Source organism: Pyxicephalus adspersus, chromosome 1, assembly GCF_032062135.1.
Source record: "Pyxicephalus adspersus chromosome 1, UCB_Pads_2.0, whole genome shotgun sequence".
Lineage (NCBI taxonomy): Eukaryota > Metazoa > Chordata > Amphibia > Anura > Pyxicephalidae > Pyxicephalus > Pyxicephalus adspersus.
Window position 1 is genome coordinate 136,204,774 of NC_092858.1, and position 18,030 is coordinate 136,222,803.

Sequence of the window (18,030 nt, forward strand, 5' to 3'; positions counted from 1 at the left end):
TCACTGACAAAAGTAAAACTCAGTGTGCAGGGTGCTGCCAGACATCATTTCTGCTTCACTACATTGCTCCTACTCTGTCCCATTGTCAGTCCCCTCAGTCCTTCAGATATATCACCTTTTACCTTACTCTGGATATATCACCTTTTACCTTTACAATGTAACATCATTAAAATGTTGCACAGTATTATGTATTGTCTATGAATAGTAAAGTACACAATGTATGCACTCAGTCATTTATAAAATACACACATATATCTTATACATAGGTATACACAGGCTGCTATGGCCGACATTGCTGCTTGTATATAACCTGAATAAGCTGCACATCCAGCATACGCTCTTTGGAAACAATTATTTTTTTTTAAGGATTTTGCCAAATAAAAAATTCTTCCTTCTCAAACTTTTTTTTTTACACTTTACAAATTTTCATTTTAACAGCCAAAGTTTCCCATTAAAATTTCCATCCAGCCTTCAGATTATTGTAGCAGGTTTGTTACACCTTTATGAGAGTAAAATGACAGGAAACAAATCCATAGCGGGCTTGATTCTTGCACGTTTGCGGCTGATTTACACGATTGCACTGCAGTAATATGTAATTATTGTAACACGAGGTAATCTGGGTGATGCACATTAATGCCATGCAGTCTCATTCAATCTGAATGGCACCTCAATGAACCCTGCAGAGGATTGCTGATTTATTGCCACCACAGTGCACAAGTATGTGACAAAAAAACACTAAAGTATATTGCTGTATACCAGCAAAAATGCTACACACTTTTTCAGGTGCAATATATAGGTCAAAGATGAAACCAACCTGTTACTATTAACAAGGCGACATCCCAAAAACTATAGAAACTGCAATTCTGGTGAATCACACAATTTATGTGACTTTGCAAGCCAATATCGACAAAAGGGTTAAATAATAAAACTTATTTTATTAAATACATTCAAAATGGATTTTTCAGATAAAAATACATCAAATAAAATCATTTATAATAAGTATAATATTATACACATTTCTGTAATCGCAGATCTCCTTTCTTCCTGAAGAAGTGAATTATAGGCCGCGAAACGCGTAGAAAATTGGACCTATCCATAGGGAAAGCTCTGAAAGCAATGTGCATTGTGCGATAAATGGTTTTATTTGATGTATTTTTATCTGAAAAATCAGTGCAATGTATAGGCTACACTAATGCAACACATGGTAATGTTCACTTGCCACAGTGCACCACAGTAATTTGAATGGGTTTGAAATCATCATGGTCCGTGTTATTTTAGGTTCCTATTGATGTGTGTTCAGCTGCATACTATTTTAGAGCAATTTGACAAGGAAATACAGTGTTTGACCAGCTTTACCTGCAGAATAAATGCACTTTAATAGTATGTACTGCTTCTAAAAACAACTGTGCATCAGGTCAGACACCGTTTTTGTTGTTTGTACTACTCCATTAAATTAATGGGAATTTTCTGACCAAACCCAAGACAGTGACAATCATCTAAATGAGCCCTAGGTGTGGCCAAGGTATGTCCATTGCCTGAATAAATCCCATTATAGAAGGTTTGGAGTCACGGATGAAGACAATTGCTGGTTAAAAAGAACTTTTCAGGTACCTACACACAGTAGGTGACAGGCAGTTGTACATATAATATCTGATCCCAGAACAATTGTTCTGTTAAACTTTCATGTTGGTGGCCAATAAAAAGGCAGAATGCAGGTGCCAGCTTTTCTCTATTAAAGCATACCTAAACTCAGAATTTGAGCTGATAGAAGATAGCCCGAAGCCGGATGGCGGGATGCGATGGAAGAGACCTCCGGACCGATTGTCTGCACTGCTGGATTGAAGGTAAGTGTATTTTTTTGTTTTGGCTGTTTTGAGTTTAGTTCCTCTTTAAGTCTTTCCTAAAGCAAGCTCAGTCAGAGGATATTGGAGAAGATTTACAATATAAAACATGTGCAACCTTAGATGACCGGATTGGGTAAATCTACCTTATGTCTATAGCTACCTATAGAAGAAAAATTTCCCTTTAACGTATTGATCTAAATACATCTCAGTTGAGTTTATATTGATCTTAATACATAAAGTCTAAAGTTCAAAATTACCAGAAACAACCTTGAAAATTAACATTGAAATCAGAAATATCAACTCATGAAATGTGCTTGTTTCTCACTACATACACACATACACACACTTTGTAGGGGACTTAAGCTGGTTACACACGTCCAATGGTTCTCGACCGATATCGATACGAGAATCTGGCGTGTGTACAGCGCCCATTGTCCGAACGGCCGTCCTTTTGGATCCACAGACGATGGACTATTAACGATCTTAATGCAAGGGAAGGGGAAGAGCGCACAGCAGGGTGCCGCTCCGCCGTTTCCCCCCTCCCCTCTGCATAGAGCAGAATGATGCTGTATGTACAGCACCGTTCATGCATCGTGCAGTGCTTAGTCGTTGGAAAGGATCGTGAAAGATCCTTTCCAACGACAATAATTCCACATGTGTACGTAGTTTTATAAAGGTAAACATGTATTTTGTACATTAGGAATACATTTTTTACGCTTTCTTCATAACAGAAGAATAACTGGTGCTGGTATTGTCCCCAGGAGTTTTGGAACCACATTGTTAGAAAGTTAAAGGACACGCTCATACATCGGAAAAAATCAGTGTGATAGATAATAAGTGCAGGTCATCTGTAAAAGTGAAATACAAAATATAGAGAATCAGCTAAATAAGTGTTTTTACCATGGATTATAATGTATGAATATCAGCCTACTCAGTGAAAATGTATTTGATTTTTGCTGATGTATGTCGATACACATGTGATTTCAGCATTTTTCCACTGCTCAAAAGTGTTGGTTTGCTCAGCGGTCAGAGAACCCTCTTCCGGGTCCAGGAAGCATTGTTTCTCCTAAATCCTGTGTGTACTGAGAGAATCAGTTTCTGCATCTGTATGTACAGTGTGGGACTGGGGACCTAAGGCCTGCCGGAGAAAGTGAGGACACATCATAAAGCCTTGCATATGGAATCATATACTGCATCAAAATCAACACCCTACATTCTTAGGGTTCTACCCCATTGCCTATTCCCCCCAAAACAGTCAGCAGAATGTATCTGTTATTTACCAGGGCACATAAAGTTTCACAGCTCATTTTGATTGACATTTATTTTATGGCAATGACTACTTTTTCACGTGTTTGGTTCTCTGGGAACAATGATTATGTATTTTGAACAGTTTTTTTTTTCCTGCTTCCCTAAAACGCAGAAGAAAACCTAAATGCAACATAATGGCACATGGTGACACATACCACATACACAGAAAATCTCCTAGCAGTGTTCCTTACTTCTGATTCAGCTGCTTGTTTAAAAGCAGTACATGAAAGAAGGCTGAGACAAAATATAGAAGGCTATGCTGAAACAAAAAGAGTTTTACTAAATTTGACTAATCAAATCAGCAATCAACAACTGTCTAGTTTTTCCTGATTGGGTAAAATCTCTATCCATTGTCTAGCTCATCACACATATTTTACAAATCAAGTTTAAGTGTTTGGCCAGTATGAGTTATTAGAAGCTAGAACCTTTACCCTTTTAGCTACAAAAAACTTTTATTGGTTCACAAAAGTATATGATAAAAATCTCTGCTGAACATAAATGTATTTACAATATGTCTAAATTTTCACAATAGAAATAATTTGTTTCATATCTGCTGCTTAGCAAACAGAGAAGCAGCACTCACTGCCAGACAGTAAGTCCAAAGCAAATAAAAAACTGCAGTGCATAAAACGGAGATTAAATTTTGATGTGAATGTAGTACTGCCCTGCATGATTCATTCAAAAGGCTAAGTGGAGTTTTGGGAACTATTATGAGACAGATAGAAGATTTGGAAGTGATACAAATGTATGAATGGATGGTAGGTCTCTAGGTGCATCTTATCCTCAGGAGGAACGTTCCTTCTCTTTGGAGGCCCTGGTGTTCCACTCTCTTCTCTTTCTTTTCCTGGCCCTCCCCATATTTTCTTACTTATTTCTAGAATTCTCCATTATTTTGCCTGGATGCTAGGTTGAAGGTCTCTTTAACCTCCAATTTGATAATAGATATGGGAGAGGATTCTAACCAGCATTTTCCATGTGGATTCCATCTTTTTATTCTTGCATTTGGATAGGTATTTTAGCGTATTCACTCCTTAGGTTTCTGTATTTAGACATCTCAGGGATACACAACACTGCTTCATAAAAAGTGTATCTTTGGACCTCTATAATGCAACATTCCACCTCTTGTATCTATTTTAAATCAATGAAAATTATTTAAATGAAAAAAATGCATGGAGGGTCTATTGGCTGTTCATTAGTGGGGTCTTCACCGCATACATAAGATTGCAGCATCTGATGACATCAAGATAAAGGTGACTGGTTGCTTTCCTTAAATTTTACCCTAGATTACATGGTAAGCTTTATATTTGACTGACAATCAAATATAAAGGCTTAAAGTACCACAAAAGTTGTCTGACAACTTTAATGTTGCCTTTCTCTTGTTGATTTTTTCTCTGCAGCACCATTTGATATATGTCTTAAAGTTAAAAGTTAAGTTCAACTGAAACCAATATTTAGTGCTGGATAAATACCAGATAGGTGAATCACTAATGTCATGAGAGTGAAAGCTTTGAACTCTGAGAGGTGGATATCAGTGTTGAAGATATAGGAAGTCAAAGGGTAATTCAATTTCCCAGTGTCTACCCATCAGACTGACTCCTCAAGTTTATTTGCACAATTTGTAGATAGGCAAGTCCATTGTATTGCTTTTGTAAGGGCTCCTACACACTGCCCAATTTTAGAGAAGGATGCAATTCAACTAAATGAAAACTACAGTGTTGATATAAACAGACCCTACAGTCTTCGTCTTATTGGTGGCCTTTAGGGCCTGGAGATATTGGTAGATGTATATGGACTGAGCAGTATTGGTTAATGATATCATATGATAAATCACATATAATGATAATAATATGAACTTTTTAATTCTTGGTTTGTTCGCCCCAAAACATGGCCAACTGATAGTGTTTTGGAAAACTTCCCTACTTTACACACATGTTTATGTATCAGTCATCATATGTGATTCAACATTCAATGACAATGATTCAAAACATTTTTATCAGATGAAATTTCTAAAAAAAATATTGCGCACAGTTCTGCATTGCAATCCTGTTCAAAGCAAAGCAAACAATCAGGTACAATGGTCAATCACCCTAAAATCATAGAAGTCACATAATCCTATCTCCAATTATAAACTGAAATAGTTTATTAGTATGATCATTCTGATAACAATACCTATATTAAAATCTTCAGATATTCTTACAAATGATTAGCCTAGTGCATGGCTTGTGTAAGGTCAGCTGAAAACTGTAAAATTCAAAGAAACAGCAATAAATACTGAATTACACACAACTACAGTATTCAATAGGAGTCCTATGGTTATCAGTTCAATCTGTAATTGAATTGCTCACTATCCTCTAAATTGGCTTCTCTCAGCAGTTGCTATCTAATGGCAATAATCAAGCTGTTTATTGTAGCCTGCAGTCATTTCCGTGTATGTGAAATAAGAATTACAGTCTATTTTTTCTGTTTAGACATGACAAGGGATAGAACAGGTGGAATGCTATAAACAGTCGTTTCAATTTAAAATGGTTAAATATACATTTTTTCCTTTTTATATCATTCTCAGATTTATGTAAAGGTTGCATACATTCTACCTTTTGTAAGCAGACTTTTAGAGGTCTGGCTTGTTTTGTTTTAAAGTTGGCTTTATTATAATTTTACAAATCTGCATGAACAATTTCCTGGCATGTCACAATATATATCATAACATACATGATACCTAATTATTATAAAGCATTACTCAAAGACCAATCAGCAAATGAAAACAAAAAACCTTTTACTGTCAGAAGAATTATGGTGGTTTTGTCTTCATTTTGTCTCCTATTGTAAATGGAAGTGATTCAGACATCTATCTATCTTCAGTTCAATCTTATTAATGTATGTGGAAGAGCAGGTGGGCTCAGCTTCCTGTAACTATGGAACATCTAATGACAAAAGTTTTCAGGGTGCCAAATGACGGTAAAATGAGAACCCCCTGTTCTCTGATTTTCTCTCTAATGACTAAATCTGGAAGTGCTCTATTCTATGTACTTCTATGTCCAGAGCTGGCCAATCCTTAATAGTAAACTTTAAATTGATAATCTGTAAAAGTTTTTAAAGCATTGCCTAGTGGCAGTTGTGGGTAGTGTGGTTTGTTCACAAGCACATGCAATGTTAATACAGGTAGTCCTCGGGTTAAGGACATCCAACATACGGACAACTCCTAGATACGGACGGGCTTCCCTGCTCGTTCCTGAGCAGGACTGAGGCTTGGGGGGGGGGTTGCAAGACTTGCAGAAGAAATCACAGCTGAGGTTGTGGGTGATCTTAAAGATTGAGCTCTTTCTGCAACCTCTTGTAACTTTAATGACCGAGACAAACTCTGCAGTGGTTTCTTTCTGCATATCAAAGCACAGCTTGCTCCAGAAGTTAATGAATGTCTAGGCTCTATTTTTTGACACCACACTGCCTAATATTTATGTTGTGACAAACGTCTGTCCTGAATTTATTAAAATAAAGTACCTGTTCTGACTTACATACAAATTCAACCTAAGAACAAACCTACAGTACCTATCCTGTATGTAACCCGGGGACTACCTGTATTAAAATAAAATGAGTTGCAATTAATTTTTAGACAAGACAGATTTGTGTGCTATCAGAGGAAAGAAGAGATGAAGATTACTGATGTTACTAGACTATTTTATGGACTATTCTTAGTATTATACTATAGCCTTATATATTTCATACTTTAATCCATGAACAGAGTTTGTTAAACACTGGAAGTATAAAGCTAATAACATCTAAATCCAGTTGTGACCCCCTAGGATAGGGTTAAAGAATGGCACTTTGCTTCTAGTAAAGAGAACAATAAAAGAACATGTGAACTCTATTCCAAACAGGACTGGAAAGCAGCCATGTAAAGGTATTGGTCTAATAAACCTTTAAGGAGCTAAAAGCAATAACAGGAGACTTTTTTGAAGGTTTTACTTGCCAGAAGGCAAGATATATGAAACAAGAAAGCTAATATTAAACCGGATTATGTTAATACGAAAATCTGAATTAAATGTCACACAAAGATTTGGTATAATAAGGATTGTTAGTACCTAATATTAAATTGGCAATATAAACCCAGAATATGTAATGTGGCATCAAGCTCTGGAAAGCTGTGCCATGGGCTTCTCAGTACACATCTAGTGATGGGTCAGCATCTGCAGCTAGCACTTTAATGGATGGCCAGCGCAAGATATTCTGCACCATACACCACCATCAGCTGATATAAGTGGACTATTGTATGTAGCAGTGCCTCAAGTAATAAAAGTGTGCTTCATAATTGTGTTTATAACAAAAATATATACATGTTATTAGTGTCTAATGTGGTCATAAGGGTGGTGAACAAGTGCTTGGGTGGCCATAACAGTTCATGTTCAGCTCTATGAGGAAACAATTTGGTCAGAAGGAAGAACTCGGCACTAAAAATCTAGGTTAGAATGGCTTTCTGGTCCCCTGAGGTCTGCCAAAGTAATTGTTATTAAAATTGGTTTTCAGATTTTCATGTCATCACTTATGGCAGGGGTCGGCAAAGTTTTATGGCCACTAGGCCATTTATGGGGTGGGCGGAGCACACTAGCCCGGACCCGCCCGAATGGCTCCACCCACCACCAGGGAACGCCCCCTGAAGTGAAATTCCTCTCCTCCATATGCATTGCGGAGGGGAAGGATTTACCTTCAGGGAGCTTTCCCTATTTACCCCGGCGGCGGAAGATCAACGCTGGCCTGTCTTATGGCATATTCCTGAGTATTTTCAGACACTTTTATCCCTACCTTGCACTTGTACAATTTACAACACATCACTTCAGAACATTTAATTCAATTGTTTAGCATGGGAGCAATCAATCTGCTTATTTTATGCCAATTTAGGATCATACCTATGGGTCTTTAGGTCTCCCAAACATTCTATGGTAGGGAATCAATTACTGCCTTTGAAGACACACTGACCTGGAAGATTCTCCACCTGAGAATGTTTGCTGAATGTCAGATTTGCTGCTTTTATAAACAGACCTTTTATAGGGGTATACACCTTATATAAATCATACCATAAATATTAAAGCATTTACTGCAGGCAAATATTCAAGGTAAACATATAATAAATAACAGTGATTGATTCACCACCAGCAAATGTTTGGCAAATTCATATTTGCTGCTTTAGAAATCTGCCCCTTTATATGCAGAACAATGTTTTATAATTCGGTCCTTTTGTAATTAGGAGATTCAGAAAATGTCAGAAAATAGAAGTATATGTTCCAGCTGAGATCCATCTACCCATTCAATGCCATGAAATAAGATTACCCTATATGCCCACAGGGTCCAATAATGAATGGAGTTATAATGTCGATGATGCTATAATAATAGTGATACCTTGATCTGCCCAGTAATGTTTAACTATCCTTATTCTTAATGGTAGGCTAGCCAACATAATGTGCTTGGTGTTATTATTTACATACACCATGCATTTAGTGTCACATTTAGGAATCTGGTTTATAAACACAGACTGGTTGTCTTTTAAACAGGACAATATAGGCAGGAGTTCTTTAAGAGCTTCGATCACAGATATGGACACCACCAAGTGAGCTATAACACAAGCTCTGAGGAAAATAGGATTCAGGCAGAGATTCCTAAGCACTGTATTATATAGTTTACAACATGCTAACTCATTCATTTTTTGACCTTTTCTATTTTACAATGACATTCTATAATTGTGGTTAGTTGTGTCAGAGTTTTGTGTGCTATTGCTGCCACCTACAGGTCCTCAGAATTTATATTACTCCTATTAGAATAGATTAGGGGTCTGCAACCTGCGGCTCCGGAGCCACATTTTTTGCTAATATTCATTTATACTACTTTTCCTAAAACAGAAAATCTGCTCAACCAGACTGCACAATCAAGCTTGTGGTCAAAGAAAATATTGTATTACAGCCAGGGGTGTAGTGGGAAGGGATGGGTGGGAACGCTGTGCTCTCACTTTTTTTTCTTCAAAGAAGTCTTTGGTGGTCTGCGGCTCTGGCGAGTCCTCCCCCTGCGGGGTCAGGAGAAAGATCTCGCTGGGGGGGGGGGGGGAGCTGGAGGCTTCTAGGGGCATAGTTCAGTGTTTAATTTATTTCAAAGTAGGCCTACACATGCACACATGTTGTAACAGGTAAAATTAAAAAAATATTAAAACTTTTAAAAGTTTATAAACTGTGTTATGTTTTGCGGCTCCAGACTATTTTTCTTTAGTGGAAGAGGAGGCAAAATGGCTCTTTTGATTGTAAAGGTTGCTGACCCCTGGAATAGATCTATTTTGTGTTGTTTTGTGTTGTCATACCAGAGATTATATGAAGACTTTATAAAACAAAAGGTTGTTGTGTTCATACAATAGAACCTTGTGCAAGAAATACATTGTGGATTAACAAATGTGTCATTTATTTAGAGCAAATACCTATTACTCTAAATACAGCTGAGAACTAAGATTTAAAAAAGAAGTCAGATTCATGTCATCACATTTATCACAAATTCAAAGACCATGATTTTTTTTTTAAAGCTGACCACACACCTGAATTTGGTTATGTTTACTAGTTGCCATTGTTAAAAACCAGTCGGACTGAGTATAAATTGATTGAATTGGTCAGGTGCGCAGTACAAAGTTGTTAGATTAATTAAAATAGGATTATTCATTCAGTCTTGTTCTAGGCACGATATATTACTTTTTTGTTTAAAACAAAATACAGTGAGAAATATAGGCCATGGAAACTTTACTTTTTTATACATTTAATTTGGAAAACATTGGATTATCCTTGAAACTATGCCTGCAGACAAACATGATATATTTATTAACAACGCAAGTAAAATCTGCTCTTTTAATCATTTATTAAAAAAAAGTGGTGTACGATGCATAAAGTATGTTTTTGGTCTCAAAAGCTGGTTCTGTTTCTTTTACACAAGTCAGTGATATCCAATTGTAATTTTTTGACCACTTCTCTGTGAAAATTCCTTCACTTGCAAAATTTTTTTTTTTAGTATCCTACCATATTAAATTCACCGACAACATTTCATTAGGATTTTAAATCAGGACTTTGACTAGGACAGTTCATGACCCTAAACTCATAGTTGACTTGATGACAACATCAATTTGGTGCTTATTAATGCAGCCTAAAAAAAACAATATAGAGCTTAATATTGTGGCTAAACAACACCAATGTGGGCCTATTTTTATGGCACATACTTACCTTTGCTGTGGCCCTGCAGGGATAACAAATCCAGGACCTGTCATTGCTGCAGGGATGGGAGCCGCCATCTTCACTGCCGGGTCTATGACGGACTTCCTTGGAGACGGCGATCCTCCTCAATGATTGGAGGATGCAAAGCCTGCAAGAGTTACATCAATAATATTTTTAGGGAACAAACATTTCTACTCTTGTACGAACATTTACTATATATTTGCATTGTTGTTTAAGCCTCAGGAACAAAGGCAATTGTTTTGACAGAAAATAGCTGTTAAGTGTAATAGTGTTAAGGGTAAGGGCCATGCTATAGTGCTAGTAGGCCCCAGAGCCCATTGGGCCCCAATGTCCCAGTCTAACCCTGCCTGTAAGCATCTGTAGTATAATGAGATCCTTTCACAGTGCGCTGGGAGTGAAATTGCATTGATCTTGTTTGTGGAAAGAAAGGGTTTTTATGTGCCCAAAGCAACACAAATAGTTTACTGTAGCCACTTGGCTTTATGCAAAGACATTTCCAGTGGAACAAGAAGAGTCCAGAGCATGCAGAAGTAATTGCAGTGAGTGTCATGGGGTAAATTGCTGAAGGAAGCCCAGACTACAGAATGTAAGCAGCAGTGAGACTGAGTTTCTGTAATCTGCTGGTGGTGGTAATAACTCTGAGCCCTGAGCAGCACCATGAATACAACTCATTTCATTTTTGTCTATACATCTGTATATCCACAAATTATTGTCCCCTTTGTCATACTATTTATGTTATGTTCTATCCCATCCCACTGTTCACGTTACACATACAAACCTTTAACTCCTCTGCAGGCCATATACATATTATTTTAGTTCTGGTAATAAAACATTTATTTTTGTGTGTTACTCTTCTTGAATTCTGTCCCTGGTGTGTTACCATTGATACAAAGAAGGAAAAGTCAGAAAAAATCCATCCATTCGGTGCTACATTTAGTTTAAAGGTTTTATTTTAATGTTGGTAATTGTTTATATCACTTATATTGCCTTTACAATAATTGCTGTACAGAAATTACAATTTAGACGTAACTTTGCTAAGGATTCTGTATGGTCTGGTACAGGAAGAAATTTATGCAGGGAAGGTGGTGGTGATTAACCATAAGTTACCACACTGGGTGACTTCAGCCTTGGTGACAACCCTGGGTAGCCACAAGAGTTCCCCACTTATCCTACATTTCCCTTCCTCTACTGTTCAAAAGAATTTGGAGTTCACAGAAGGTAAGTGGCCAGCTTTGTGTGACAGGGTAGCAGAGCTATAGTTTATATGACAAGTATAGTTTTTTTGTATCTTGTGATGGCGCCATAGTGATTATATTTTAGGGGGAGATCCCTTTTCTTACAGAGAAATTGGGGTTCTTGGAGAGTAAGGGGATAGCTATGTGTGACAGGGTAGAAAAATATGATGGGAATAAAGGGGGGGTGAAAAGGCGTTTCCTACTGTCCCCCACATTTCCAGTTGCCAACATCCCTCTGTTCCAGAGAACTAGAGGTTCAGAGAAGGTAAGTGGCCAGATATGTGTAACAGGCACCCTATTAGCTGTTCAGTCCCTTGCACCGCAGCGTCTGCAGATTTGACTCCATGTGGCACTGAGCGGTAGTTAGTGTCTCCCCTGAGCGGGGGTTCCATAGCATGAGGAAGAGGTATTCGCACAGCAACCTCACCGCCAACCTGGATGCAGCCTTAAAGTTTTGTGAACTTGAAGGGGCACCAGAGCATAGACAATTGGCAGTACCCTAATGTACATTTCCATGAAAATGGCCCCCGGGGGTCCCCAAAATGCAGATTAAATTTGGGGCCCGTGGTCTTAAAATAGTCCCCCTAATGTGAAAATATCCCCAATGGGTATTAGGGTTTTATGGTTGTGATCCCGTATCTGGCAGCATGTTATGTTTAGGAGGATGAAATTAAGTTTAGTAACAGCTCTTAAGGTCCCCTTTGAACATTGTAATGACAGCTGCATGGACACAGATACAGCCCTCATGCTGCTGCTGGGATGATCTCAGAGTACAAGGTGGGTGCGGAGCAGTCACAGCTGATTTCCGGGTCTATAGTACACGCCCACTCTCAGGGAGCTTACATTGAGCATGCTCAGGATGATCCCTCTCCTGGTTGCACAACCTAGAGAAAGAGGAGATGCTTGCACCCCATCCCCTGCAAGACAACAAACAGACATGGAATGAGGAGGGGTCCAGATTTGACAGCCCACGGGCCGGATGTAGGTTGAGCACCCTTGTTTTATAGGATGCAAAGATATATAGAATAACTGTACATAGGCATTTGCTGCCTCCTTGTGATTCACATTAACACCTCTGCTCTTGTATAGATCATCTTTCTCATAAACTGTGTATGCCAAAGGAATCTTTATGTATATAAGGGTATTCAGTCATCATGTTGCTCTAATACTACATTTATGTTTTTTGCTAATATTCATATATACTACTTTTCCTAAAACAGAATATCTGCTCAACCAGACTGCACACCTTTTAAATTAAGCTTGTGGTCAAAGAAAATATTGTATTACAGCCAGGGGTGTAGTGGGAAGGGATGGGTGGGAACGCTGTGCTCTCACTTTTTTTTTTCAAAGAAGTCTTTGGTGGTCTGCGGCTCGCTGGGGGGGGGGGGGGCGCACTGGCCAGAGCCGTGGACCATGTCCCCCATACTGATCGCAGGCCCCGGGCGGTAGGCGGGTCATCTCTCTAAATACTCAGACCTGCGATGGGAGTGGGCAGGATCTAGTATCATGTCTTTCCCCTTGATTGACACAGGCAGGGGTGTAGTGGGGCGGGCACATACCATGTCCTCTCTTCTTTTTTTGCTACTACACCCCTGATTACAGCTTTTTAAAATCTCAGTCACTTTCTTTTCAGCACACGCCACAATTTTTACACATTTTGTTTTCTGTGCTCGTTTCCCATTTGCAGCATAGACAAATGATAGGTGCAACTTTTAGTGTATGTTATTTCATTGTACTGAATGTATTTGGTAATGCTAATGTTGCCAGATTTGTTGCATCCTATTAATGTCTAAATGTATTGTTCTCCACATAGTCACATGATTTTACTATCATTACCACTTTTACCACCTTTGGCTATGGCTGTTATGGAGCTGTTATGAATCATTAGAGAAGGCAGGGTTGGGAAAAAGGTTGCCTGGTGAAAGTACTAACAACCGACATAAGCATGATGTCCTGTATCTTAGAGATGAGTTCCAGGGATGCAAACAGACCTCATCAGCATGGTCCTGTTTCCATGCTTGGCTTGGCAGGGAATACTTAAGGGTCAATGAAAATTTATGGGATACTTTTATAGGATGGCATTACTTATTTCTCTTTTCTTTCCTATCACTATTTTAATATTCCAACCAGACACTGAATGACTAATAACTTCCGAAAAACATGTGGTTGAATCTATAAAGTTAAAGAATAAACTCTTGGACTCATGAAACATTAAAATACCAGTCTGTTTCTTGCACTGAGAAGAGAAATGTCATGTTCTGTAATAAGCATAGCAGCTAGAAATACTTTACAGCGGGATATTTGAAGCACTGTTAATAACATTTTATTGTTTTATAGTTCTATAGTGTTGCTAGAAAAGATGAAAACTAATCACAAAACAAACAGTAAAAAAAGCAATGACCGTGCAAAACTGACTGTGGAAAATTAGCTTTGGCAGTAGGAAAGGATTATCTAAAAATTACATATGCGTTGAGAGAACACTTGTCAATAAATAAAGCTGAGTAATTTCCCTTACTTTCCATATTGTGTTTGTAAGGATAAAGAAAATGTATAGCAACAGGAGATAAAAGGACCAAACACAAAGATAGGATGATCTGACTTCCCTGTTGCATGTTCATCTTCATTAAAGTATACCTTCATCCAAAAATAATAATGTAAAAATAAAGCATAAAAAGGTCCTTATTAAAATGTTTCTATTAGGGCAATTATTAGAGGCAAGTTATTAAAGCATACAGGTTGATTAGTGTAAATGATAAGTATTGTCTATGGACCTGAACCACGAATTAAAAAACCCATTGTGTAGTTAGGCACCTGTCCATACAGCCTGGATCTTTTAGTTTCTTGCAAATCAATTTAGGTTCTACAATAGCTAATCGCCACTCCACATGTAGACAAATGGTTTTCACTATAATGCAGGGATCTTAGGAAATGTAGTCTGGTATCTAGCGTTCTTCCTACTTTGGCCTTTACATGGTCACAACTAATTGACCTGTCCGCCAGTGGAATTCAGAGAGGAAATAGCTCTAATCTAATGTGAAAGCACAGTTGGCCCATGACATTTGGCTACCACTCTGCATGTATACAATGTTTGCATTCACTTATGAGCCCGATCGCTATAAAAATTTGCTTTGTACTTGATCTTGCAAGTCAAACCAGCACTCAATGTAAAAAGAGAGGTGGGGTGGCAGGGCTAATCAATGGGTAGAAGATCTATAGAATATTATTATACAATATTTATATAGCACCATCATATTACACAGCGCTGTACAAAGTCCATAGTCGTGTCACTAACTGTCCCTCAAAGGAGCTCACAATCTAATTTCCCTACCATAGTCATATGTGATTAATGTAGTCTAAGGTGAATTGTTAGGGAGAAGCCAATTAACCTAACTGCATGTGTTTGGGATGTGAGAGGAAACCCATGCTGACACAGGGAGAACCTGCAAACTCCATGCAGATAATGTCCTAGCTGGGAATCGAACCTGGGACCTAGTGCTGCAAAGGCCGGAGTGCTAACCCCTGCGCCACCGTGCTGCCCTCCATGCTGCCAATATTGTTCTTGGTTTTATGATAACGTACCTCGCAGATATATTTTTTGCCAATAATATACTTGCATTAGTTTGTGGTTTGTTGGTGCACTGATTTTGATGGAATTGTAATTGAACCCATGTGTTATGTAGGTTGGGTCCACATGTAGCAATGTCCTGTATGGCCAGTTATATCCAAGATTCATGGTGTACTCCATAAATAGTAAAACAGCCTTTAGATGAAGAGACCAAAATAATCGCCAATTTCTAGTTGTTTTGCTTCACCAGCATTCATGTGTCTCTCTGCTTCAGAAGAAAAACCTAGATTTCAATATATCAAGTCTAAGATGTGTGTGATCACTGTACAGTTTGAGAATTCTGAGGTGTCCAATGTAGCCGATATCCAATGTATGTTGCGAGCAGAATCATTAGCACTGCTAGGAAATGGCTGACAATTATGGCAGTCAGAATTCCGGGTGCAAACCAATTTGACTTATTATGAATGATACAAGGTGATCATAACATGGTGACTCTAATCATCCTAGAGTAAACCTTCACATCTGCCATCCCACCTTTCAGTAAGAACACACTATTGACCACGTTGGGATTTGTTCCAGGTACCCAGGACAAAATCAGAGATGACAAAGTAAAAAAAAAAGATCAGAGAAATGGACAAATATAAAATGTTTTTCTGGCTAACAAAGGTAATAGGCTATTTCTTGTAAGAAATAATAAATCAAGTTGGAAAAAAGGTACTGAAATGTATCCTTTTGTAGTTCCGTTTTCACTGAAGCTGAAATCTAAATATTCCATTATTATATGCTCTATTTGAATTGCCAAATTGTCTCCATGTGGTGCTGACATTTCTAAAGAGCTCTGCTCCAAACACATTTGTTAACACATCTAGATTTTATGGTTTTGAATAAAGTGGAGTTTATTGATTGATAAAGGATGAAATCCCTGGAGCTGCTTCATTAATTGCTTGGTAATTGTAGAAATGTACTGTTATGTGCACATAGTAAATAGTCTCCATTTTGTGTTTATGCAACCTGTAGGCAAATTTATTTGTTTATGTTTTACTTACCCCGAGTGAGACAAAAACTTTTCTATCTTACATGTTCCCCTTCCAGATACTGCAGCTAACAATACAAGGATATTAGCAGCACAGTCTGCTCTACCAATCCAGAAAGTAATGAGCGGGACTAGGTGTGATCAGAAGCTAATGACAAACTTCAGGCTAGTGAACTAGCATAGACAACACTAATAGTCATGCTCCCTGCAACATTTTCATATCCTATTGTAGTTCAACCAGGCACAACCTACATAAGGGGGATGAAACACTTTACTTATTTCAGGAACCGCATTGCTACACCATCAGAGAGATTTGGACATCAATGGCATGCTCAATTTTTATGGGATTTTGCCGGAGACTAAAAACAAAACAAACTTTAAGTGCAGATGCATTTATAATTCAAGTGTCCTTAAATTTTCCTTGATGATAGATTTCTTTCTCGTTTTAAAAATGTGTGTTTATGCATAAAACTTCATATCTTTAATTGCCTGTGTCTACATTTAATGCTCCATTAATGGCTTCATTTGTAGCCACCTCATTGTGCTGTAAAGAGCTGTTACTACAAGTGTAAACACCCCATCTGTGATACACAATACAAAAAAAAACTTGGCAAGAAGCCTCTACACAAGCTAAACACATAAATAAACCTGAGTTTTATTTATGTATGTGTTCTTATTGGAAAGATCATCTTAAATGAGTCAGAACACTGCACGCTACCCTTATTTACCTCTCTTGAGACAAAGCCACGATTGCCCATGAGCGTCAGTACGCCAGTTGCTACCATTCAGTAAACAACCTGCGCTATAACGCTCTGAATTACATAACATCTCCTCCTGCTGCCTTCTCAGCACCATCCTAGTAGGCCTTGACTCTTCTCTGCAAGGTATAGTGAGGTTAAATTTTCATTTATTTGAACTAAATGCTTTTGTTTTTATGTATTTTAGTATTAAACAGTGTTTATTTTATACAGCCCCATCCATGTATAATATGCCAATAATAGGATTTTTTTTTCATGGGAACGGATTAATCATTTTCCTAATATTTCTTATAAGAAAAATTTGTTTGGTATTAGTCAAAGGAACTGGAACAGATTAAGGACTTATACCAAGGTACCACTCTAGTTTATCCTCCCTAGTGGCAACTCCGAGTGTGAAAAAAAGTTGCTGAAAGCGGTAACCCCGACTCACACTCGGGGTAGGTAAACCTATGGGAAGGTTAGTAAATACAGCGCTTACCTGATCCGCTGGCGTCCCGCGTCGTCCATCGCCGCGATCTCCATCTTCTTCTCTCTTCATCCGGCCGGCTTCTGCACCCAGTGAGTCACCGGAGAGTTCAACAAAATAACTATATTGAATGCAATACATTGGATTTATATGTTTAAAAGCAGTACATTGTTTTCAAGAACATTTATTTTACAGTATATATATTAGTATGAGTATAGTATGTATTTTTTTTAAATTTATATATATAGATTTTTTAATTTATTTTTTACATGATTTTGTGTTTCAAACTTTATTATACTCATGCTATTATATTATACTGTAAAATAGATTTTCAAGAAAAACAATGTACCACTTTTAGACATAAAACCGGAAAGAAATGAACCGCTAGGGTAGAGATCATTCTGTGGTTCCTCTGCAACTCACCCCTGTGCCACAGGAGAAGGATGTTTTCATTTCTCAACCAAAGTAGAGTTTATGCTGAAATGTTTTATATCATCCCAATTTCCCCAGTCACATAATATAACTTATATTTAGCAAATAAAAAATGTAAAAAAAATACACAAGCACAGCA